This window comes from Anomaloglossus baeobatrachus, unplaced genomic scaffold, assembly GCF_048569485.1.
Source record: "Anomaloglossus baeobatrachus isolate aAnoBae1 unplaced genomic scaffold, aAnoBae1.hap1 Scaffold_336, whole genome shotgun sequence".
Lineage (NCBI taxonomy): Eukaryota > Metazoa > Chordata > Amphibia > Anura > Aromobatidae > Anomaloglossus > Anomaloglossus baeobatrachus.
The window spans coordinates 114,551-139,544 of record NW_027442736.1 but is presented as its reverse complement, the minus strand read 5'-3'; the positions used below and the strand labels follow the sequence as shown (position 1 = coordinate 139,544).

Here is a 24,994-nt window from a genome sequence, read left to right as displayed (position 1 = left end):
GTGTAGTGGTCATCATGTCTGCTTAACACGTAGAAGGTCATCACGTCTGCTTAACACGCAGAAGGTCCTGGGTTTAATCCCCAGTAAAACCAGTCTGTCCTTGGTGTTGAAATAATACCCTATCCAACTGCAATACATGAAGTTCTTGGCTTTGTTGCCGAATGACGGGATGTTTTAGCTTCCATAACCAACAGAACTACAAATTTTTTTTTTTTCCTGGCAGTCAAATTTCGTCTCTAATTGCCATTACTTTTCAGGAATCACAGGTTTTAAAGTGTGGTGGTCATCAAGTCTACTTCATATGCAGAAAGTTCTGGGTTCAATACCCAGTGAAACCAATCAGTTTTCGGTGTTGAAGTAATTTCCTATTAACCTGTAAAGTATGAAATTCTTGGTTTCGTTGCCAAATGACAATACATTTTGGCTTCTATCACAAGGAGAACTACGATTTTGGGTTTCTTTTTTATTGAACATTTTAGCAGAAAACATAATCCCATATTATAACAATCCTGTTTGTTTCAAAATTTATAGTTCCCATAAATAGAAAAGCAAACGATTAAACTGTGTAGAAAAAAGTAACACATTCAATGTAAACTTCAATTTAAGCAATATCCCTTTGTAGGAATAAAACTGGTAAAATATGTAATAAAAATTGTAAATGTTTCATTACCAAAAACACTTTTCTTCAGCAATAAAAAGGCCCCATCAGTTACAATTCTGCTCTGCTTGCCAATACACAGTAACTTTTCATTAAGATTCATAGTGTAGTGGTCATCACGTCTGCTTAGCACGCAGAAAGTCCTGGGTTTAATCCCCAGTAAAACCAAATTCTTCTTGGTGTTGAAATAATACCCTATCCAACTACAATATATGAATTTCTTGGCTTTGTTGCCGAATAACAGGATGTTTTGTCTTACATCACCAACAGAACTTTGAATTTATTTTTTTTTTCCCTGGCGGTCAAAACTCGTCTCCAATTGCCATTGCTTTGCAGGATTTCACAGGTTTCATAGTGTAGTAGTTATCACGTCTGCTTAACACGCAGAAGGTCCTTGGTTCAATCCCCAGTGAAACCAGTCTCTTCTTGATGTTGAAATAATACTTTATCCAACTACAATACATAAAGTTCTTGGCTTTGTTGCCGAATGACGGGATGTTTTAGCTTCCATAACCAACAGAACTACGAATTTTTTTTTTTTCCTGGCAGTCAAATTTCGTCTCTAATTGCCATTACTTTGCAGGAATCACAGGTTTTAAAGTGTGGTGGTCATCAAGTCTGCTTCATATGCAGAACGTTCTGGGTTCAATACCCAGTGAAACCAATCTGTTTTCGGTGTTGAAGTAATTTCCTATCAACCTGTAAAGTATGAAATTCTTGGTTTCGTTGCCAAATGACAATACATTTTGGCTTCTATCACAAGGAGAACTACGATTTTGGGTTTCTTTTTTATTGAACATTTTAGCAGAAAACATAATCCCATATTATAAAAAAACCTGTTTGTTTTAAAATATATAGTTCCCATAAATACAAAAGCAAACGACTAAACTATGTAGAAAAAAGTAACACATTCAATGTAAACTTCAATTTAAGCAATATCCCTTTGTAGGAATAAAACTTGTAAAATATGTAATAAAAATTGGAAATGTTTCATTACCAAAAATACTTTCCTTCAGCAATAAAAAGGCCCTGTCAGTCACAATTCTGCTCTGCTAGCCAATACACAGTAACTTTTCATCAGGATTCATAGTGTAGTGGTCATCATGTCTGCTTAACACGTAGAAAGTCCTGGGTTTAATCCCCAGTAAAACCAGTCTGTTCTTGGTGTTGAAATAATACCCTATCAAACTACAATATATGAAGTTCTTGGCTTTGTTGCAGAATGATGGGATGTTTTGGCTTCCATCACCAACAGAACTAAGAATTATTTTTTTTTTCCCTGGCGGTCAAAACTCATCTCCAATTGCCATTGCTTTGCAGGATTTCACAGGTTTCATAGTGAAGTGGTCATCACGTCTGCTTAATACGCAGAAGGTCCTGGGTTCAATCCCCAGTGAAACCAGTCTCTTCTTGGTGTTGAAATAATACCCTATCCAACTGCAATACATGAAGTTCTTGGCTTTGTTGCCGAATGACGGGATGTTTTAGCTTCCATAACCAACAGAACTACGAATTTTTTTTTTTTCCTGGCAGTCAAATTTCGTCTCTAATTGCCATTACTTTGCAGGAATCACAGGTTTTAAAGTGTGGTGGTCATCAAGTCTGCTTCATATGCAGAACGTTCTGGGTTCAATACCCAGTGAAACCAATCTGTTTTCGGTGTTGAAGTAATTTCCTATCAACCTGTAAAGTATGAAATTCTTGGTTTCGTTGCCAAATGACTATACATTTTGGCTTCTATCACAAGGAGAACTACGATTTTGGGTTTCTTTTTTATTGAACATTTTAGCAGAAAACATAATCCCATATTATAACAATCCTGTTTGTTTCAAAATTTATAGTTCCCATAAATACAAAAGCAAACGATTAAACTGTGTAGAAAAAAGTAACACATTCAATGTAATCTTCAATTTAAGCAATATCCCTTTGTAGGAATAAAACTGGTAAAATATGTAATAAAAATTGTAAATGTTTCATTACCAAAAACACTTTTCTTCAGCAATAAAAAGGCCCCATCAGTTACAATTCTGCTCTGCTTGCCAATACACAGTGACTTTCCAGAAGGTTTCATAGTGTAGTAGTCATCACATCTGCTTAACACTGGTTCAATCCCCAGTAAAAGCAATCTGTTCTTGGTGTTGAAATAATACACTATCAAACTACAATATATGAAGTTCTTGGCTTTGTTGCCGAATGATGGGATGTTTTGGCTTCCATCACCAACAGAACTAATAATTTTTTTCCCCTGGCGGTCAAAACTCGTTTTCAATTGCCATTGCTTTGCAGGATTTCACAGGTTTCATAGTGTAGTGGTCATCACGTCTGCTTTACACGCAGAAGGTCCTGGGTTCAATCCCCAGTGAAACCAATCCATTTTCGCTGTTGAAGTAATTTGCTATCAGCAGGATTTCACAGGTTTCATAGTGTAGTGGTCATCACGTCTGCTTAACACGCAGAAGGTCCTGGGTTTAATCCCCAGTAAAACCAGTCTGTTCTTGGTGTTGAAATAATACCCTATCAAACTACAATATATGAAGTTCTTGGCTTTGTTGCCGAATGATGGGATGTTTTGGCTTCCATCACCAACAGAACTAATAATTTTTTTCCCCTGGCGGTCAAAACTCGTTTTCAATTGCCATTGCTTTGCAGGATTTCACAGGTTTCATAGTGTAGTGGTCATCACGTCTGCTTTACACGCAGAAGGTCCTGGGTTCAATCCCCAGTGAAACCAATCCATTTTCGCTGTTGAAGTAATTTGCTATCAACAGGATTTCACAGGTTTCATAGTGTAGTGGTCATCACGTCTGCTTAACACGCAGAAGGTCCTGGGTTTAATCCCCAGTAAAACCAGTCTGTTCTTGGTGTTGAAATAATACCCTATCAAACTACAATATATGAAGTTCTTGGCTTTGTTGCCGAATGATGGGATGTTTTGGCTTCCATCACCAACAGAACTAATAATTTTTTCCCCTGGCTGTCAAAACTCGTTTTCAATTGCCATTTCTTTGCAGGATTGCACAGGTTTCATAGTGTAGTGGTCATCACGTCTGCTTCACACGCAGAAGGTCCTGGGTTCAATCGCCAGTAAAACCAATCTGTTTTCGCTGTTGAAGTAATTTGCTATCAACCTGTAATATATAAAATTCTTGGTTTCGTTGCCAAATGACAATACATTTTGGCTTCCATCACAAAGAGAACTACTATTTTGGGTTTCTTTTTTATTGTCCATTTTAGCAGAAAACATAATCCCATATTATAAAAATCATGTTTGTTTAAAAATATATAGTTCCCATAAATACAAAAGCAAACGACTAAACTGTGTAGAAAAAAGTAACACATTCAATGTAAACTTCAATTTAAGCAATATCCCTTTGTAGGAATAAAACTGGTAAAATATGTAATAAAAATTGTAAATGTTTCATTACCAAAAATACTTTCCTTCAGCAGTAAAAAGGCCCTGTCAGTCACAATTCTGCTCTGCTAGCCAATACACAGTAACTTTTCATCAGGATTCATAGTGTAGTGGTCATCATGTCTGCTTAACACGTAGAAGGTCATCACGTCTGCTTAACACGCAGAAGGTCCTGGGTTTAATCCCCAGTAAAACCAGTCTGTTCTTGGTGTTGAAATAATACCCTATCCAACTGCAATACATGAAGTTCTTGGCTTTGTTGCCGAATGACGGGATGTTTTAGCTTCCATAACCAACGGAACTACGAATTTTTTTTTTTTCCTGGCAGTCAAATTTCGTCTCTAATTGCCATTACTTTGCAGGAATCACAGGTTTTAAAGTGTGGTGGTCATCAAGTCTGCTTCATATGCAGAACGTTCTGGGTTCAATACCCAGTGAAACCAATCTGTTTTCGGTGTTGAAGTAATTTCCTTTCAACCTGTAAAGTATGAAATTCTTGGTTTCGTTGCCAAATGACAATACATTTTGGCTTCTATCACAAGGAGAACTACGATTTTGGGTTTCTTTTTTATTGAACATTTTAGCAGAAAACATAATCCCATATTATAACAATCCTGTTTGTTTCAAAATTTATAGTTCCCATAAATACAAAAGCAAACGATTAAACTGTGTAGAAAAAAGTAACACATTCAATGTAAACTTCAATTTAAGCAATTTCCCTTTGTAGGAATAAAACTGGTAAAATATGTAATAAAAATTGTAAATGTTTCATTACCAAAAATACTTTTCTTCAGCAATAAAAAGGCCCCATCAGTTACAATTCTGCTCTGCTTGCCAATACACAGTGACTTTCCAGAAGGTTTCATAGTGTAGTAGTCATCACATCTGCTTAACACTGGTTCAATCCCCAGTAAAAGCAATCTGTTCTTGGTGTTGAAATAATACACTATCAAACTACAATATATGAAGTTCTTGGCTTTGTTGCCGAATGATGGGATGTTTTGGCTTCCATCACCAACAGAACTAATAATTTTTTTCCCCTGGCGGTCAAAACTCGTTTTCAATTGCCATTGCTTTGCAGGATTTCACAGGTTTCATAGTGTAGTGGTCATCACGTCTGCTTTACACGCAGAAGGTCCTGGGTTCAATCCCCAGTGAAACCAATCCATTTTCGCTGTTGAAGTAATTTGCTATCAACAGGATTTCACAGGTTTCATAGTGTAGTGGTCATCACGTCTGCTTAACACGCAGAAGGTCCTGGGTTTAATCCCCAGTAAAACCAGTCTGTTCTTGGTGTTGAAATAATACCCTATCAAACTACAATATATGAAGTTCTTGGCTTTGTTGCCGAATGATGGGATGTTTTGGCTTCCATCACCAACAGAACTAATAATTTTTTCCCCTGGCTGTCAAAACTCGTTTTCAATTGCCATTTCTTTGCAGGATTTCACAGGTTTCATAGTGTAGTGGTCATCACGTCTGCTTCACACGCAGAAGGTCCTGGGTTCAATCGCCAGTGAAACCAATCTGTTTTCGCTGTTGAAGTAATTTGCTATCAACCTGTAATATATAAAATTCTTGGTTTCGTTGCCAAATGACAATACATTTTGGCTTCCATCACAAAGAGAACTACTATTTTGGGTTTCTTTTTTATTGTCCATTTTAGCAGAAAACATAATCCCATATTATAAAAATCATGTTTGTTTAAAAATATATAGTTCCCATAAATACAAAAGCAAACGACTAAACTGTGTAGAAAAAAGTAACACATTCAATGTAAACTTCAATTTAAGCAATATCCCTTTGTAGGAATAAAACTGGTAAAATATGTAATAAAAATTGTAAATGTTTCATTACCAAAAATACTTTCCTTCAGCAATAAAAAGGCCCTGTCAGTCACAATTCTGCTCTGCTAGCCAATACACAGTAACTTTTCATCAGGATTCATAGTGTAGTGGTCATCATGTCTGCTTAACACGTAGAAGGTCATCACGTCTGCTTAACACGCAGAAGGTCCTGGGTTTAATCCCCAGTAAAACCAGTCTGTTCTTGGTGTTGAAATAATACCCTATCCAACTGCAATACATGTAGTTCTTGGCTTTGTTGCGGAATGACGGGATGTTTTAGCTTCCATAACCAACAGAACTACGAATTTTTTTTTTCATGGCAGTCAAATTTCGTCTCTAATTGCCATTACTTTGCAGGAATCACAGGTTTTAAAGTGTGGTGGTCATCAAGTCTGCTTCATATGCAGATCGTTCTGGGTTCAATACCCAGTGAAACCAATCTGTTTTCGGTGTTGAAGTAATTTCCTATCAACCTGTAAAGTATGAAATTCTTGGTTTCGTTGCCAAATGACTATACATTTTGGCTTCTATCACAAGGAGAACTACGATTTTGGGTTTCTTTTTTATTGAACATTTTAGCAGAAAACATAATCCCATATTAGAACAATCCTGTTTGTTTCAAAATTTATAGTTCCCATAAATACAAAAGCAAACGATTAAACTGTGTAGAAAAAAGTAACACATTCAATGTAATCTTCAATTTAAGCAATATCCCTTTGTAGGAATAAAACTGGTAAAATATGTAATAAAAATTGTAAATGTTTCATTACCAAAAACACTTTTCTTCAGCAATAAAAAGGCCCCATCAGTTACAATTCTGCTCTGCTTGCCAATACACAGTAACTTTCCAGAAGGTTTTATAGTGTAGTAGTCATCACGTCTGCTTAACACTGGTTCAATCCCCAGTAAAAGCAATCTGTTCTTGGTGTTGAAATAATACCCTATCAAACTACAATATATGAAGTTCTTGGCTTTGTTGCCGAATGATGGGATGTTTTGGCTTCCATCACCAACAGAACTAATAATTTTTTTCCCCTGGCTGTCAAAACTCGTTTTCAATTGCCATTGCTTTGCAGGATTTCACAGGTTTCATAGTGTAGTGGTCATCACATCTGCTTCACACGCAGAAGGTCCTGGGTTCAATCCCTAGTGAAACCAATCTGTTTTCGCTGTTGAAGTAATTTGCTATCAACCTGTAATATATAAAATTCTTGGTTTCGTTGCCAAATGACAATACATTTTGGCTTCCATCACAAAGGGAACTACTATTTTGGGTTTCTTTTTTATTGTCCATTTTAGCAGAAAACATAATCCCATATTATAAAAATCCTGTTTGTTTAAAAATATATAGTTCCCATAAATACAAAAGCAAATGACTAAACTGTGTAGAAAAAAGTAACACATTCAATGTAAACTTCAATTTAAGCAATATCCCTTTGTAGGAATAAAACTGGTAAAATATGTAATAAAAATTGTAAATGTTTCATTACCAAAAATACTTTCCTTCAGCAATAAAAAGGCCCCGTCAGTCACAATTCTGCTCTGCTAGCCAATACACAGTAACTTTTCATCAGGTTTCATAGTGTAGTGGTCATCACGTCTGCTTAACGCGCTAAAGGTACTGGGTTCAATCCCCAGTGAAACCAAACTCTTCTTGGTGTTGAAATAATACCCTATCCAACTACAATATATGAATTTCTTGGCTTTGTTGCCGAATAACAGGATGTTTTGTCTTACATCACCAACAGAACTTTGAATTTTTTTTTTTTTTCCCTGGCGGTTAAAAACTCGTCTCCAATTGCCATTGCTTTGCAGGATTTCACAGGTTTCATAGTGTAGTGGTTATCCCGTCTGCTTAACACGCAGAAGGTCCTTGGTTCAATCCCCAGTGAAACCAGTCTCTTCTTGGTGTTGAAATAATACCCTATCCAACTGCAATACATGAAGTTCTTGGCTTTGTTGCCGAATGACGGGATGTTTTAGCTTCCATAACCAACGGAACTACGAATTTTTTTTTTTTCCTGGCAGTCAAATTTCGTCTCTAATTGCCATTACTTTGCAGGAATCACAGGTTTTAAAGTGTGGTGGTCATCAAGTCTGCTTCATATGCAGAACGTTCTGGGTTCAATTCCCAGTGAAACCAATCTGTTTTCGGTGTTGAAGTAATTTCCTATCAACCTGTAAAGTATGAAATTCTTGGTTTCGTTGCCAAATGACAATACATTTTGGCTTCTATCACAAGGAGAACTACGATTTTGGGTTTCTTTTTTATTGAACATTTTAGCAGAAAACATAATCCCATATTATAACAATCCTGTTTGTTTCAAAATTTATAGTTCCCATAAATACAAAAGCAAACGATTAAACTGTGTAGAAAAAAGTAACACATTCAATGTAAACTTCAATTTAAGCAATATACCTTTGTAGGAATAAAACTGGTAAAATATGTAATAAAAATTGGAAATGTTTCATTACCAAAAATACTTTTCTTCAGCAATAAAAAGGCCCCGTCAGTCACAATTCTGCTCTGCTAGCCAATACACAGTAACTTTTCATTAAGATTCATAGTGTAGTGGTCTTCACGTCTGCTTAACACGCAGAAAGTCCTGGGTTTAATCCCCAGTAAAACCAGTCTGTTCTTGTTGTTGAAATAATACCTTATCCAACTACAATACATGAAGTTCTTGGCTTTGTTGCCGAATGACGGAATGTTTTAGCTTCCATAACCAACAGAACTACGAATTTGTTTTTTTCCTGGCAGTCAAAACTCGTCTCTAATTGCCATTACTTTGCAGGATTTCACAGGTTTTAAAGTGTGCTGGTCATTAAGTCTGCTTCATATGCAGAACGTTCTGGATTCAATACCCAGTTAAACCAATCTGTTTTCGGTGTTGAAGTAATTTTCTATCAACCTGTAAAGTATGAAATTCTTGGTTTCGTTGCCAAATGACAATACATTTTGGCTTCTATCACAAGGAGAACTACGATTTTGGGTTTCTTTTTTATTGAACATTTTAGCAGAAAACATAATCCCATATTATAAAAAAACCTGTTTGTTTTAAAATATATAGTTCCCATAAATACAAAAGCAAACGACTAAACTATGTAGAAAAAAGTAACACATTCAATGTAAACTTCAATTTAAGCAATATCCCTTTGTAGGAATAAAACTCGTAAAATATGTAATAAAAATTGGAAATGTTTCATTACCAAAAATACTTTCCTTCAGCAATAAAAAGGCCCTGTCAGTCACAATTCTGCTCTGCTAGCCAATACACAGTAACTTTTCATCAGGATTCATAGTGTAGTGGTCATCATGTCTGCTTAACACGTAGAAGGTCCTGGGTTTAATCCCCAGTAATACCAGTATGTTCTTGGTGTTGAAATAATACCCTATCAAACTACAATATATGAAGTTCTTGGCTTTGTTGCAGAATGATGGGATGTTTTGGCTTCCATCACCAACAGAACTAAGAATATTTTTTTTTTTTCCCTGGCGGTCAAAACTCATCTCCAATTGCCATTGCTTTGCAGGATTTCACAGGTTTCATAGTGTAGTGGTCATCACGTCTGCTTAATACGCAGAAGGTCCTGGGTTCAATCCCCAGTGAAACCAGTCTCTTCTTGGTGTTGAAATAATACCCTATCCAACTGCAATACATGAAGTTCTTGGCTTTGTTGCCGAATGACGGGATGTTTTAGCTTCCATAACCAACAGAACTACGAATTTTTTTTTTTCCTGGCAGTCAAATTTCGTCTCTAATTGCCATTACTTTGCAGGAATCACAGGTTTTAAAGTGTGGTGGTCATCAAGTCTGCTTCATATGCAGAACGTTCTGGGTTCAATCCCCAGTGAAACCAATCCGTTTTCGGTGTTGAAGTAATTTGCTATCAACAGGATTTCACAGGTTTCATAGTGTAGTGGTCATCACGTCTGCTTAACACGCAGAAGGTCCTGGGTTTAATCCCCAGTATAACTAGTCTGTTCTTGGTGTTGAAATAATACCCTATCCAACTGCAATACAAGAAGTTCTTGGCTTTGTTGCCGAATGACGGGATGTTTTAGCTTCCATAACCAACAGAACTACGATTTTTTTTTTTTTCCTGGCAGTCAAATTTCGTCTCTAATTGCCATTACTTTGCAGGAATCACAGGTTTTAAAGTGTGGTGGTCATCAAGTCTGCTTCATATGCAGAACGTTCTGGGTTCAATACCCAGTGAAACCAATCTGTTTTCGGTGTTGAAGTAATTTCCTATTAACCTGTAAAGTATGAAATTCTTGGTTTCGTTGCCAAATGACAATACATTTTGGCTTCTATCACAAGGAGAACTACGATTTTGGGTTTCTTTTTTATTGAACATTTTAGCAGAAAACATAATCCCATATTATAACAATCCTGTTTGTTTCAAAATTTATAGTTCCCATAAATACAAAAGCAAACGATTAAACTGTGTAGAAAAAAGTAACACATTCAATGTAAACTTCAATTTAAGCAATATCCCTTTGTAGGAATAAAACTGGTAAAATATGTAATAAAAATTGTAAATGTTTCATTACCAAAAACACTTTTCTTCAGCAATAAAAAGGCCCCATCAGTTACAATTCTCCTCTGCTTGCCAATACACAGTAACTTTCCAGAAGATTTCATAGTGTAGTAGTCATCACATCTGCTTAACACTGGTTCAATCCCCAGTAAAAGCAATCTGTTCTTGGTGTTGAAATAATACCCTATCAAACTACAATATATGAAGTTCTTGGCTTTGTTGCCGAATGATGGGATGTTTTGGCTTCCATCACCAACAGAACTAATAATTTTTTTCCCCTGGCGGTCAAAACTCGTTTTCAATTGCCATTGCTTTGCAGGATTTCACAGGTTTCATAGTGTAGTGGTCATCACGTCTGCTTCACACGCAGAAGGTCCTGGGTTCAATCCCCAGTGAAACCAATCTGTTTTTCGCTTTTGAAGTAATTTGCTATCAACAGGATTTCACAGGTTTTATAGTGTAGTGGTCATCACGTCTGCTTAACATGCAGAAGGTCCTGTGTTTAATCCCCAGTAAAACCAGTCTGTTCTTGGTGTTAAAATGATACCCTATCCAACTGCAATACATGAAGTTCTTGGCTTTGTTGCCAAATGACGGGATGTTTTAGCTTCCATAACCAACAGAACTACGAATTTTTTTTTCTCCTAGCAGTCAAATTTCATCTCTAATTGCCATTACTTTGCAGGAATCACAGGTTTTAAAGTGTGGTGGTCATCAAGTCTGCTTCATATGCAGAACGTTCTGGGTTCAATACCCAGTGAAACCAATCTGTTTTCGGTGTTGAAGTAATTTCCTATCAACCTGTAAAGTATGAAATTCTTGGTTTCGTTGCCAAATGACTATACCTTTTGGCTTTTATCACAAGGAGAACTACGATTTTGGGTTTCTTTTTTATTGAACATTTTAGCAGAAAACATAATCCCATATTATAACAATCCTGTTTGTTTCAAAATTTATAGTTCCCATAAATACAAAAGCAAACGATTAAACTGTGTAGAAAAAAGTAACACATTCAATGTAATCTTCAATTTAAGCAATATCCCTTTGTAGGAATAAAACTGGTAAAATATGTAATAAAAATTGTAAATGTTTCATTACCAAAACACTTTTCTTCAGCAATAAAAAGGCCCCATCAGTTACAATTCTGCTCTGCTTGCCAATACACAGTAACTTTCCAGAAGGTTTCATAGTGTAGTAGTCATCACGTCTGCTTAACACTGGTTCAATCCCCAGTAAAAGCAATCTGTTCTTGGTGTTGAAATAATACCCTATCAAACTACAATATATGAAGTTCTTGGCTTTGTTGCCGAATGATGGGATGTTTTGGCTTCCATCACCAACAGAACTAATAATTTTTTTCCCCTGGCTTTCAAAACTCGTTTTCAATTGCCATTGCTTTGCAGGATTTCACAGGTTTCATAGTGTAGTGGTCATCACGTCTGCTTCACACGCAGAAGGTCCTGGGTTCAATCCCCAGTGAAACCAATCTGTTTTCGCTGTTGAAGTAATTTTCTATCAACAGGATTTCACAGGTTTCATAGTGTAGTGGTCATCACGTCTGCTTAACACGCAGAAGGTCCTGGATTTAATCTTCAGTAAAACCAGTCTGTTCTTGGTCTTGAAATAATACCTTATCCAACTGCAATACATGAAGTTCTTGGCTTTGTTGCCGAATGATGGGATGTGTTGGCTTCCATCACCAACAGAACTAATAATTTTTTTCCCCTGGCTGTCAAAACTCGTTTTCAATTGCCATTGCTTTGCAGGATTTCACAGGTTTCATAGTGTAGTGGTCATCACGTCTGCTTCACACGCAGAAGGTCCTTGGTTCAATCCCCAGTGAAACCAATCTGTTTTCGCTGTTGAAGTCATTTGCTATCAACCTGTAATATATAAAATTCTTGGTTTCGTTGCCAAATGACAATACATTTTGGCTTCCATCACAAAGAGAACTACTATTTTGGGTTTCTTTTTTATTGTCCATTTTAGCAGAAAACATAATCCCATATTATAAAAATCCTGTATGTTTAAAAATATATAGTTCCCATAAATACAAAAGCAAACGACTAAACTGTGTAGAAAAAAGTAACACATTCAATGTAAACTTCAATTTAAGCAATATCCCTTTGTAGGAATAAAACTGGTAAAATATGTAATAAAAATTGTAAATGTTTCATTACCAAAAATACTTTCCTTCAGCAATAAAAAGGCCCCGTCAGTCACAATTCTGCTCTGCTAGCCAATACACAGTAACTTTTCATCAGGTTTCATAGTGTAGTTTTCAGCACGTCTGCTTAACACGCAGAAGGTCCTGGGTTCAATCCCCAGTGAAACCAATCTCTTCTTGGTGTTGATATAATACCCTATCCAACTACAATATATGAATTTCTTGGCTTTGTTGCCGAATAACAGGATGTTTTGTCTTCCATCACCAACAGAACTTTGAATTTTTTTTTTTTTCCCTGGCGGTCAAAACTCGTCTCCAATTGCCATTGCTTTGCAGGATTTCACAGGTTTCATAGTGTAGTGGTTATCACGTCTGCTTAACACGCAGAAGGTCCTGGGTTCAATCCCCAGTGAAACCAGTCTCTTCTTGGCATTGAAATAATACCCTATCCAACTGCAATACATGAAGTTCTTGGCTTTGTTGCCGAATGACGGGATGTCTTAGCTTCCATAACCAACAGAACTACGAATTTTTTTTTTTTCCTGGCAGTCAAATTTCGTCTCTAAATGCCATTACTTTGCAGGAATCACAGGTTTTAAAGTGTGGTGGTCATCAAGTCTGCTTCAAATGCAGAACGTTCTGGGTTCAATACCTAGTGAAACCAATTTGTTTTCGGTGTTGAAGTAATTTCCTATTAACCTGTAAAGTATGAAATTCTTGGTTTCGTTGCCAAATGACAATACATTTTGGCTTCTATCACAAGGAGAACTACGATTTTGGGTTTCTTTTTTATTGAACATTTTAGCAGAAAACATAATCCCATATTATAACAATCCTGTTTGTTTCAAAATTTATAGTTCCCATAAATACAAAAGCAAACGATTAAACTGTGTAGAAAAAAGTAACACATTCAATGTAAACTTCAATTTAAGCAATATCCCTTTGTAGGAATAAAACTGGTAAAATATGTAATAAAAATTGTAAATGTTTTATTACCAAAAACACTTTTCTTCAGCAATAAAAAGGCCCTATCAGTTACAATTCTGCTCTGCTTGCCAATACACAGTAACTTTCCAGAAGGTTTCATAGTGTAGTAGTCATCACGTCTGCTTAACACTGGTTCAATCCCCAGTAAAAGCAATCTGTTCTTGGTGTTTAAATAATACCCTATCAAACTACAATATATGAAGTTCTTGGCTTTGTTGCCGAATGATGGGATGTTTTGGCTTCCATCACCAACAGAACTAATAATTTTTTTCCCCTTGTGGTCAAAACTCGTTTTCAATTTCCATTGCTTTGCAGGATTTCACAGGTTTCATAGTGTTGTGGTCATCCCATCTGCTTCACACGCAGAAGGTCCTGGGTTCAATCCCCAGTGAAACCAATCCGTTTTCGCTGTTGAAGTAATTTGCTATCAACCTGTAATATATAAAATTCTTGGTTTCGTTGCCAAATGACAATACATTTTGGCTTCCATCACAAAGAGAACTACTATTTTGGGTTTCTTTTTATTGTCCATTTTAGCAGAAAACATAATCCCATATTATAAAAATCCTGTTTGTTTAAAAATATATAGTTCCCATAAATACGAAAGCAAACGACTAAACTGTGTAGAAAAAAGTAACACATTCAATGTAAACTTCAATTTAAGCAATATCCCTTTGTAGGAATAAAACTGGTAAAATATGTAATAAAAATTGTAAATGTTTCATTACCAAAAACACTTTTCTTCAGCAATAAAAAGGCCCCGTCAGTCACAATTCTGCTCTGCTAGCCAATACACAGTAACGTTTCATCAGGTTTCATAGTGTAGTGGTCATCACGTCTGCTTAACACGCAGAAGGTCCTGGGTTCAATCCCCAGTGAAACCAATCTCTTCTTGGTGTTGAAATAATACCCTATCCAACTACAATATATGAATTTCTTGGCTTTGTTGCCGAATAACAGGATGTTTTGTCTTCCATCACCAACAGAACTTTGAATTTTTTTTTTTTTCCCTGGCGGTCAAAACTCGTCTCCAATTGCCATTGCTTTGCAGGATTTCACAGGTTTCATAGTGTAGTGGTTATCACGTCTGCTTAACACGCAGAAGGTCCTGGGTTCAATCCCCAGTGAAACCAGTCTCTTCTTGGTGTTGAAATAATACCCTATCCAACTGCAATACATGAATTTCTTGGCTTTGTTGCCGAATGACGGGATGTTTTAGCTTCCATAACCAACGGAACTACGAATTTTTTTTTTTTCCCGGCAGTCAAATTTCGTCTCTAATTGCCATTACTTTGCAGGAATCACAGGTTTTAAAGTGTGGTGGTCATCAAGTCTGTTTCATATGCAGAACGTTCTGGGTTCAATACCCAGTGAAACCAATCTGTTTTCGGTGTTGAAGTAATTTCCTATCAACCTGTAAAGTATGAAATTCTTGGTTTCGTTGCCAAATGACAATACATTTTGGCTTCTATCACAAGGAGAACTACGATTTTGCGTTTCTTTTTTATTGAACATTTTAGCAGAAAACATAATCCCATATTATAACAATCCTGTTTGTTTCAAAATTTATAGTTCCCATAAATACAAAAGCAAACGATTAAACTGTGTAGAAAAAAGTAACACATTCAATGTAAACTTCAATTTAAGCAATATCCCTTTGTAGGAATAAAACTGGTAAAATATGTAATAAAAATTGTAAATGTTTCATTACCAAAAACACTTTTCTTCAGCAATAAAAAGGCCCCATCAGTTACAATTCTGCTCTGCTTGCCAATACACAGTAACTTTCCAGAAGGTTTCATAGTGTAGTAGCCATCACGTCTGCTTAACACTGGTTCAATCCCCAGTAAAAGCAATCTGTTCTTGGTGTTGAAATAATACCCTATCAAACTACAATATATGAAGTTCTTGGCTTTGTTGCCGAATGATAGGATGTTTTGGCTTCCATCACCAACATCATCAACCTGTAAAGTATGAAATTCTTGGTTTCGTTGCCAAATGACAATACATTTTGGCTTCTATCACAAGGAGAACTACGATTTTGGGTTTCTTTTTTATTGAACATTTTAGCAGAAACATAATCCCATATTATAACAATCCTGTTTGTTTCAAAATTTATAGTTCCCATAAATACAAAAGCAAACGATTAAACTGTGTAGAAAAAAGTAACACATTCAATGTAAACTTCAATTTAAGCAATATCCCTTTGTAGGAATAAAACTGGTAAAATATGTAATAAAAATTGTAAATGTTTCATTACCAAAAATACTTTCCTTCAGCAATAAAAAGGCCCCGTCAGTCACAATTCTGCTCTGCTAGCCAATACACAGTAACTTTTCATTAAGATTCATAGTGTAGTGGTCATCACGTCTGCTTAACACGCAGAAAGTCCTGGGTTTAATCCCCAGTAAAACCAGTCTGTTCTTGGTGTTGAAATAATACTTTATCCAACTACAATACATGAAGTTCTTGGCTTTGTTGCCGAATGACGGGATGTTTTAGCTTCCATAACCAACAGAACTACGAATTTTTTTTTTTTCCTGGCAGTCAAAACTCGTCTCTAATTGCCATTACTTTGCAGGATTTCACAGGTTTTAAAGTGTGGTGGTCATCAAGTCTGCTTCATATGCAGAACGTTCTGGATTCAATACCCAGTTAAACCAGTCTGTTTTCGGTGTTGAAGTAATTTCCTATCAACCTGTAAAGTATGAAATTCTTGGTTTCGTTGCCAAATGACAATACATTTTGGCTTCTATCACAAGGAGAACTACGATTTTGGGTTTCTTTTTTATTGAACATTTTAGCAGAAAACATAATCCCATATTATAAAAAAACCTGTTTGTTTTAAAATATATAGTTCTTATAAATACAAAAGCAAACGACTAAACTATGTAGAAAAAAGTAACACATTCAATGTAAACTTCAATTTAAGCAATATCCCTTTGTAGGAATAAAACTCGTAAAATATGTAATAAAAATTGGAAATGTTTCATTACCAAAAATACTTTCCTTCAGCAATAAAAAGGCCCTGTCAATCACAATTCTGCTCTGCTAGCCAATAAACAGTAACTTTTCATTAGGAATCATAGTGTAGTGGTCATCATGTCTGCTAAACACGTAGAAGGTCCTGTGTTTAATCCCCAGTAAAACCAGTCTGTTCTTGGTGTTGAAATAATACCCTATCAAACTACAATATATGCAGTTCTTGACTTTGTTGCAGAATGATGGGATGTTTTGGCTTCCATCACCAACAGAACTAAGATTTTTTTTTTTTTTCCCTGGCGGTCACAACTCGTCTCCAATTGCCATTGCTTTGCAGGATTTCACAGGTTTCATAGTGTAGTGGTCATCACGTCTGCTTAACACTCAGAAGGTCCTGGGTTCAATCCCCAGTGAAACCAGTCTCTTCTTGGTGTTGAAATAATACCCTATCCAACTGCAATACATGAAGTTCTTGGCTTTTTTGCCGAATGACGGGATGTTTTAGCTTCCATAACCAACACAACTACGAATTTTTTTTTTCCTGGCAGTCAAATTTCGTCTCTAATTGCCATTACTTTGCAGGAATCACAGGTTTTAAAGTGTGGTGGTCATCAAGTCTGCTTTATATGCAGAACGTTCTGGGTTCAATACCCAGTGAAACCAATCTGTTTCGGTGTTGAAGTAATTTCCTATCAACCTGTAAAGTATGAAATTCTTGGTTTCGTTGCCAAATGACAACACATTTTGGCTTCTATCACAAGGAGAACTACGATTTTGCGTTTCTTTTTTATTGAACATTTTAGCAGAAAACATAATCCCATATTATAACAATCCTGTTTGTTTCAAAATTTATAGTTCCCATAAATACAAAAGCAAACGATTAAACTGTGTAGAAAAAAGTAACACATTCAATGTAATCTTCAATTTAAGCAATATCCCTTTGTAGGAATAAAACTGGTAAAATATGTAATAAAAAATGTAAATGTTTCATTACCAAAAACACTTTTCTTCAGCAATAAAAAGGCCCCGTCAGTTACAATTCTGCTCTGCTTGCCAATACATAGTAACTTTCCAGAAGGTTTCATAGTGTAGTAGTCATCACGTCTGCTTAACAATGGTTCAATCCCCAGTAAAAGCAATCTGTTCTTGGTGTTGAAATAATACCCTATCAAACTACAATATATGAAGTTCTCTGCTTTGTTGCCGAATGACGGGATGTTTTAGCTTCCATAACCAACAGAACTGCGAATTTTTTTTTTCCTGGCAGTTAAATTTCGTCTCTAATTGCCATTACTTTGCAGGAATCACAGGTTTTAAAGTGTGGTGGTCATCAAGTCTGCTTCCTATGCAGAACGTTCTGGGTTCAATACCCTGTGAAACCAATCTGTGTTCGGTGTTGAAGTAATTTCCTATTAACCTGTAAAGTATGAAATTCTTGGTTTCGTTGCCAAATGACAATACATTTTGGCTTCTATCACAAGGAGAACTACGATTTTGGGTTTCTTTTTTATTGAACATTTTAGCAGAAAACATAATCCCATATTAGAACAATCCTGTTTGTTTCAAAATTTATAGTTCCCATAAATACAAAAGCAAACGATTAAACTGTGTAGAAAAAAGTAACACATTCAATGTAAACTTCAATTTAAGCAATATCCCTTTGTAGGAATAAAACTGGTAAAATATGTAATAAAAATTGTAAATGTTTCATTACCAAAAACACTTTTCTTCAGCAATAAAAAGGCCCCATCAGTTACAATTCTGCTCTGCTTGCCAATACACAGTAACTTTCCAGAAGATTTCATAGTGTAGTAGTCATCACATCTCCTTAACACTGGTTCAATCCCCAGTAAAAGCAATCTGCTCTTGGTGTTGAAATAATACCCTATCAAACTACAATATATGAAGTTCTTGGCTTTGTTGCCGAATGATGGGATGTTTTGGCTTCCATCACCAACAGAACTAATAATTTTTTTCCCCTGGCGGTCAAAACTCGTTTTCAATTGCCATTGCTTTGCAGGATTTCACAGGTTTAATAGTGTAGTGGTTATCACGTCTGCTTCACACACAGAAGGTCCTGGGTTCAATCCCCAGTGAAACCAATCTGTTTTCGCTGTTGAAGTAATTTGCTATCAACAGGATTTCACAGGTTTCATAGTGTAGTGGTCATCACGTCTGCTTAACACGCAGAAGGCCCTGGGTTTAATCCCCAGTAAAACCAGTCTGTTCTTGGTGTTGAAATAATACCCTATCCAACTGCAATACATGAAGTTCTTAGCTTTGTTGCCGAATGACGGGATGTTTTAGCTTCCATAACCAACAGAACTACGAATTTTTTTTTTTCCTGGCAGTCAAATTTTGTCTCTAATTGCCATTACTTTGCAGGAATCACAGGTTTTAAAGTGTGGTGGTCATCAAGTCTGCTTCATATGCAGAACGTTCTGGGTTCAATAGCCAGTGAAACCAATCTGTTTTCGGTGTTGAAGTAATTTCCTATCAACCTGTAAAGTATGAAATTCTTGGTTTCGTTGCCAAATGACAATACATTTTGGCTTCTATCACAAGGAGAACTACGATTTTGGGTTTCTTTTTTATTGAACATTTTAGCAGAAAACATAATCCCATATTATAACAATCCTGTTTGTTTCAAAATTTATAGTTCCCATAAATACAAAAGCAAATTATTAAACTGTGTAGAAAAAAGTAACACATTCAATGTAAACTACAATTTAAGCAATATCCCTTTGTAGGAATAAAACTGGTAAAATATGTAATAAAAATTGTAAATGTTTCATTACCAAAAATACTTTCCTTCAGCAATAAAAAGGCCCCGTCAGTCACAATTCTGCTCTGCTAGCCAATACACAGTAACTTTTCATTAAGATTCATAGTGTAGTGGTCATCACGTCTGCTTAGCACGCAGAAAGTCCTGGGTTTAATCCCCAGTAAAACCAGTCTGTTCTTGATGTTGAAATAATACTTTATCCAACTACAATACATAAAGTTCTTGGCTTTGTTGCCGAATGACGGGATGTTTTAGCTTCCATAACCAACAGAACTACGAATTTTTTTTTTTTCCTGGCAGTCAAAACTCGTCTCTAATTGCCATTACTTTGCAGGATTTCACAGGTTTTAAAGTGTGGTGGTCATCAAGTCTGCTTCATATGCAGAACGTTCTGGATTCAATACCCAGTGAAACCAATCTGTTTTCGGTGTTGAAGTAATTTCCTATCAACCTGTAAAGTATGAAATTCTTGGTTTCGTTGCCAAATGACAATACATTTTGGCTTCTATCACAAGGAGAACTACGATTTTGGGTTTCTTTTTTATTGAGCATTTTAGCAGAAAACATAATCCCATATTATAAAAAAACCTGTTTGTTTTAAAATATATAGTTCCCATAAATACAAAAGCAAACGACTAAACTATGTAGAAAAAAGTAACACATTCAATGTAAACTTCAATTTAAGCAATATCCCTTTGTAGGAATAAAACTTGTAAAATATGTAATAAAAATTGGAAATGTTTCATTACCAAAAATACTTTCCTTCAGCAATAAAAAGGCCCTGTCAGTCACAATTCTGCTCTGCTAGCCAATACACAGTAACTTTTCATCAGGATTCATAGTGTAGTGGTCATCATGTCTGCTTAACACGTAGAAAGTCCTGGGTTTAATCCCCAGTAAAACCAGTCTGTTCTTGGTGTTGAAATAATACCCTATCAAACTACAATATATGAAGTTCTTGGCTTTGTTGCAGAATGATGGGATGTTTTGGCTTCCATCACCAACAGAACTAAGAATTATTTTTTTTTTCCCTGGCGGTCAAAACTCATCTCCAATTGCCATTGCTTTGCAGGATTTCACAGGTTTCATAGTGAAGTGGTCATCACGTCTGCTTAATACGCAGAAGGTCCTGGGTTCAATCCCCAGTGAAACCAGTCTCTTCTTGGTGTTGAAATAATACCCTATCCAACTGCAATACATGAAGTTCTTGGCTTTGTTGCCGAATGACGGGATGTTTTAGCTTCCATAACCAACAGAACTACGAATTTTTTTTTTTTCCTGGCAGTCAAATTTCGTCTCTAATTGCCATTACTTTGCAGGAATCACAGGTTTTAAAGTGTGGTGGTCATCAAGTCTGCTTCATATGCAGAACGTTCTGGGTTCAATACCCAGTGAAACCAATCTGTTTTCGGTGTTGAAGTAATTTCCTATCAACCTGTAAAGTATGAAATTCTTGGTTTCGTTGCCAAATGACTATACATTTTGGCTTCTATCACAAGGAGAACTACGATTTTGGGTTTCTTTTTTATTGAACATTTTAGCAGAAAACATAATCCCATATTATAACAATCCTGTTTGTTTCAAAATTTATAGTTCCCATAAATACAAAAGCAAACGATTAAACTGTGTAGAAAAAAGTAACACATTCAATGTAATCTTCAATTTAAGCAATATCCCTTTGTAGGAATAAAACTGGTAAAATATGTAATAAAAATTGTAAATGTTTCATTACCAAAAACACTTTTCTTCAGCAATAAAAAGGCCCCATCAGTTACAATTCTGCTCTGCTTGCCAATACACAGTGACTTTCCAGAAGGTTTCATAGTGTAGTAGTCATCACATCTGCTTAACACTGGTTCAATCCCCAGTAAAAGCAATCTGTTCTTGGTGTTGAAATAATACATTATCAAACTACAATATATGAAGTTCTTGGCTTTGTTGCCGAATGATGGGATGTTTTGGCTTCCATCACCAACAGAACTAATAATTTTTTTCCCCTGGCGGTCAAAACTCGTTTTCAATTGCCATTGCTTTGCAGGATTTCACAGGTTTCATAGTGTAGTGGTCATCACGTCTGCTTTACACGCAGAAGGTCCTGGGTTCAATCCCCAGTGAAACCAATCCATTTTCGCTGTTGAAGTAATTTGCTATCAGCAGGATTTCACAGGTTTCATAGTGTAGTGGTCATCACGTCTGCTTAACACGCAGAAGGTCCTGGGTTTAATCCCCAGTAAAACCAGTCTGTTCTTGGTGTTGAAATAATACCCTATCAAACTACAATATATGAAGTTCTTGGCTTTGTTGCCGAATGATGGGATGTTTTGGCTTCCATCACCAACAGAACTAATAATTTTTTTCCCCTGGCGGTCAAAACTCGTTTTCAATTGCCATTGCTTTGCAGGATTTCACAGGTTTCATAGTGTAGTGGTCATCACGTCTGCTTTACACGCAGAAGGTCCTGGGTTCAATCCCCAGTGAAACCAATCCATTTTCGCTGTTGAAGTAATTTGCTATCAACAGGATTTCACAGGTTTCATAGTGTAGTGGTCATCACGTCTGCTTAACACGCAGAAGGTCCTGGGTTTAATCCCCAGTAAAACCAGTCTGTTCTTGGTGTTGAAATAATACCCTATCAAACTACAATATATGAAGTTCTTGGCTTTGTTGCCGAATGATGGGATGTTTTGGCTTCCATCACCAACAGAACTAATAATTTTTTCCCCTGGCTGTCAAAACTCGTTTTCAATTGCCATTTCTTTGCAGGATTGCACAGGTTTCATAGTGTAGTGGTCATCACGTCTGCTTCACACGCAGAAGGTCCTGGGTTCAATCGCCAGTAAAACCAATCTGTTTTCGCTGTTGAAGTAATTTGCTATCAACCTGTAATATATAAAATTCTTGGTTTCGTTGCCAAATGACAATACATTTTGGCTTCCATCACAAAGAGAACTACTATTTTGGGTTTCTTTTTTATTGTCCATTTTAGCAGAAAACATAATCCCATATTATAAAAATCATGTTTGTTTAAAAATATATAGTTCCCATAAATACAAAAGCAAACGACTAAACTGTGTAGAAAAAAGTAACACATTCAATGTAAACTTCAATTTAAGCAATATCCCTTTGTAGGAATAAAACTGGTAAAATATGTAATAAAAATTGTAAATGTTTCATTACCAAAAATACTTTCCTTCAGCAATAAAAAGGCCCTGTCAGTCACAATTCTGCTCTGCTAGCCAATACACAGTAACTTTTCATCAGGATTCATAGTGTAGTGGTCATCATGTCTGCTTAACACGTAGAAGGTCATCACGTCTGCTTAACACGCAGAAGGTCCTGGGTTTAATCCCCAGTAAAACCAGTCTGTTCTTGGTGTTGAAATAATACCCTATCCAACTGCAATACATGAAGTTCTTGGCTTTGTTGCCGAATGACGGGATGTTTTAGCTTCCATAACCAACAGAACTACAAATTTTTTTTTTTTCCTGCCAGTCAAATTTCGTCTCTAATTGCCATTACTTTGCAGGAATCACAGGTTTTAAAGTGTGGTGGTCATCAAGTCTACTTCATATGCAGAAAGTTCTGGGTTCAATACCCAGTGAAACCAATCTGTTTTCGGTGTTGAAGTAATTTCCTATTAACCTGTAAAGTATGAAATTCTTGGTTTCGTTGCCAAATGACAATACATTTTGGCTTCTATCACAAGGAGAACTACGATTTTGGGTTTCTTTTTTATTGAACATTTTAGCAGAAAACATAATCCCATATTATAACAATCCTGTTTGTTTCAAAATTTATAGTTCCCATAAATAGAAAAGCAAACGATTAAACTGTGTAGAAAAAAGTAACACATTCAATGTAAACTTCAATTTAAGCAATATCCCTTTGTAGGAATAAAACTGGTAAAATATGTAATAAAAATTGGAAATGTTTCATTACCAAAAACACTTTTCTTCAGCAATAAAAAGGCCCCATCAGTTACAATTCTGCTCTGCTTGCCAATACACAGTAACTTTCCAGAAGGTTTCATAGTGTAGTAGTCATCACGTCTGCTTAACACTGGTTCAATCCCCAGTAAAAGCAATCTGTTCTTGATGTTGAAATAATACCCTATCAAACTACAATATATGAAGTTCTTGGCTTTGTTGCCGAATGATGGGATGTTTTGGCTTCCATCACCAACAGAACTAATAATTTTTTTCCCCTGGCGGTCAAAACTCGTTTTCAATTGCCATTGCTTTTGCAGGATTTCACAGGTTTCATAGTGTAGTGGTCATCACGTCTGCTTCACACGCAGAAGGTCCTGGGTTCAATCCCCAGTGAAACCAATCCGTTTTCGCTGTTGAAGTAATTTGCTATCAACAGGATTTCACAGGTTTCATAGTGTAGTGGTCATCACGTCTGCTTAACACGCAGAAGGTCCTGGGTTTAATCCCCAGTGAAACCAGTCTCTTCTTGGTGTTGAAATAATACCCTATCCAACTGCAATACATGAAGTTCTTGGCTTTGTTGCCGAATGACGGGATGTTTTAGCTTCCATAACCAACGGAACTACGAATTTTTTTTTTTTCCTGGCAGTCAAATTTCGTCTCTAATTGCCATTACTTTGCAGGAATCACAGGTTTTAAAGTGTGGTGGTCATCAAGTCTGCTTCATATGCAGAACGTTCTGGGTTCAATACCCAGTGAAACCAATCTGTTTTCGGTGTTGAAGTAATTTCCTTTCAACCTGTAAAGTATGAAATTCTTGGTTTCGTTGCCAAATGACAATACATTTTGGCTTCTATCACAAGGAGAACTACGATTTTGGGTTTCTTTTTTATTGAACATTTTAGCAGAAAACATAATCCCATATTATAACAATCCTGTTTGTTTCAAAATTTATAGTTCCCATAAATACAAAAGCAAACGATTAAACTGTGTAGAAAAAAGTAACACATTCAATGTAAACTTCAATTTAAGCAATTTCCCTTTGTAGGAATAAAACTGGTAAAATATGTAATAAAAATTGTAAATGTTTCATTACCAAAAATACTTTTCTTCAGCAATAAAAAGGCCCCATCAGTTACAATTCTGCTCTGCTTGCCAATACACAGTGACTTTCCAGAAGGTTTCATAGTGTAGTAGTCATCACATCTGCTTAACACTGGTTCAATCCCCAGTAAAAGCAATCTGTTCTTGGTGTTGAAATAATACACTATCAAACTACAATATATGAAGTTCTTGGCTTTGTTGCCGAATGATGGGATGTTTTGGCTTCCATCACCAACAGAACTAATAATTTTTTTCCCCTGGCGGTCAAAACTCGTTTTCAATTGCCATTGCTTTGCAGGATTTCACAGGTTTCATAGTGTAGTGGTCATCACGTCTGCTTTACACGCAGAAGGTCCTGGGTTCAATCCCCAGTGAAACCAATCCATTTTCGCTGTTGAAGTAATTTGCTATCAACAGGATTTCACAGGTTTCATAGTGTAGTGGTCATCACGTCTGCTTAACACGCAGAAGGTCCTGGGTTTAATCCCCAGTAAAACCAGTCTGTTCTTGGTGTTGAAATAATACCCTATCAAACTACAATATATGAAGTTCTTGGCTTTGTTGCCGAATGATGGGAT

General features: G+C 36.1%; 15 non-coding genes across 15 annotated transcripts; all 15 read left to right on the top strand.

Moving 5' to 3' along the window:
* The first annotated feature begins 1,987 nt into the window (after nt 1-1,987).
* Nucleotides 1,988-2,060, top strand: TRNAI-AAU (transfer RNA isoleucine (anticodon AAU)). The gene has a single exon. It is a non-coding gene; the product is annotated as a tRNA-Ile (tRNA).
* Nucleotides 2,061-2,953: 893 nt separating this feature from the next.
* On the top strand, nt 2,954-3,026 carry TRNAV-UAC (transfer RNA valine (anticodon UAC)). Its single transcript has one exon. It is a non-coding gene; the product is annotated as a tRNA-Val (tRNA).
* Nucleotides 3,027-3,316: 290 nt separating this feature from the next.
* On the top strand, nt 3,317-3,389 carry TRNAV-UAC (transfer RNA valine (anticodon UAC)). The gene has a single exon. It is a non-coding gene; the product is annotated as a tRNA-Val (tRNA).
* Nucleotides 3,390-5,160: 1,771 nt separating this feature from the next.
* Nucleotides 5,161-5,233, top strand: TRNAV-UAC (transfer RNA valine (anticodon UAC)). Its single transcript has one exon. It is a non-coding gene; the product is annotated as a tRNA-Val (tRNA).
* A 4,227-nt stretch (nt 5,234-9,460) lies between these two features.
* On the top strand, nt 9,461-9,533 carry TRNAI-AAU (transfer RNA isoleucine (anticodon AAU)). The gene has a single exon. It is a non-coding gene; the product is annotated as a tRNA-Ile (tRNA).
* Nucleotides 9,534-10,790: 1,257 nt separating this feature from the next.
* On the top strand, nt 10,791-10,863 carry TRNAV-CAC (transfer RNA valine (anticodon CAC)). The gene has a single exon. It is a non-coding gene; the product is annotated as a tRNA-Val (tRNA).
* Nucleotides 10,864-11,874: 1,011 nt separating this feature from the next.
* Nucleotides 11,875-11,947, top strand: TRNAV-CAC (transfer RNA valine (anticodon CAC)). The gene has a single exon. It is a non-coding gene; the product is annotated as a tRNA-Val (tRNA).
* Nucleotides 11,948-12,974: 1,027 nt separating this feature from the next.
* On the top strand, nt 12,975-13,047 carry TRNAV-AAC (transfer RNA valine (anticodon AAC)). Its single transcript has one exon. It is a non-coding gene; the product is annotated as a tRNA-Val (tRNA).
* A 1,380-nt stretch (nt 13,048-14,427) lies between these two features.
* On the top strand, nt 14,428-14,500 carry TRNAV-AAC (transfer RNA valine (anticodon AAC)). The gene has a single exon. It is a non-coding gene; the product is annotated as a tRNA-Val (tRNA).
* A 176-nt stretch (nt 14,501-14,676) lies between these two features.
* Nucleotides 14,677-14,749, top strand: TRNAV-AAC (transfer RNA valine (anticodon AAC)). The gene has a single exon. It is a non-coding gene; the product is annotated as a tRNA-Val (tRNA).
* A 5,715-nt stretch (nt 14,750-20,464) lies between these two features.
* TRNAI-AAU (transfer RNA isoleucine (anticodon AAU)) lies at nt 20,465-20,537 on the top strand. Its single transcript has one exon. It is a non-coding gene; the product is annotated as a tRNA-Ile (tRNA).
* Nucleotides 20,538-21,430: 893 nt separating this feature from the next.
* On the top strand, nt 21,431-21,503 carry TRNAV-UAC (transfer RNA valine (anticodon UAC)). The gene has a single exon. It is a non-coding gene; the product is annotated as a tRNA-Val (tRNA).
* Nucleotides 21,504-21,793: 290 nt separating this feature from the next.
* TRNAV-UAC (transfer RNA valine (anticodon UAC)) lies at nt 21,794-21,866 on the top strand. Its single transcript has one exon. It is a non-coding gene; the product is annotated as a tRNA-Val (tRNA).
* Nucleotides 21,867-23,638: 1,772 nt separating this feature from the next.
* Nucleotides 23,639-23,711, top strand: TRNAV-CAC (transfer RNA valine (anticodon CAC)). The gene has a single exon. It is a non-coding gene; the product is annotated as a tRNA-Val (tRNA).
* A 1,012-nt stretch (nt 23,712-24,723) lies between these two features.
* TRNAV-UAC (transfer RNA valine (anticodon UAC)) lies at nt 24,724-24,796 on the top strand. Its single transcript has one exon. It is a non-coding gene; the product is annotated as a tRNA-Val (tRNA).
* The last annotated feature ends 198 nt before the right edge of the window (nt 24,797-24,994 follow it).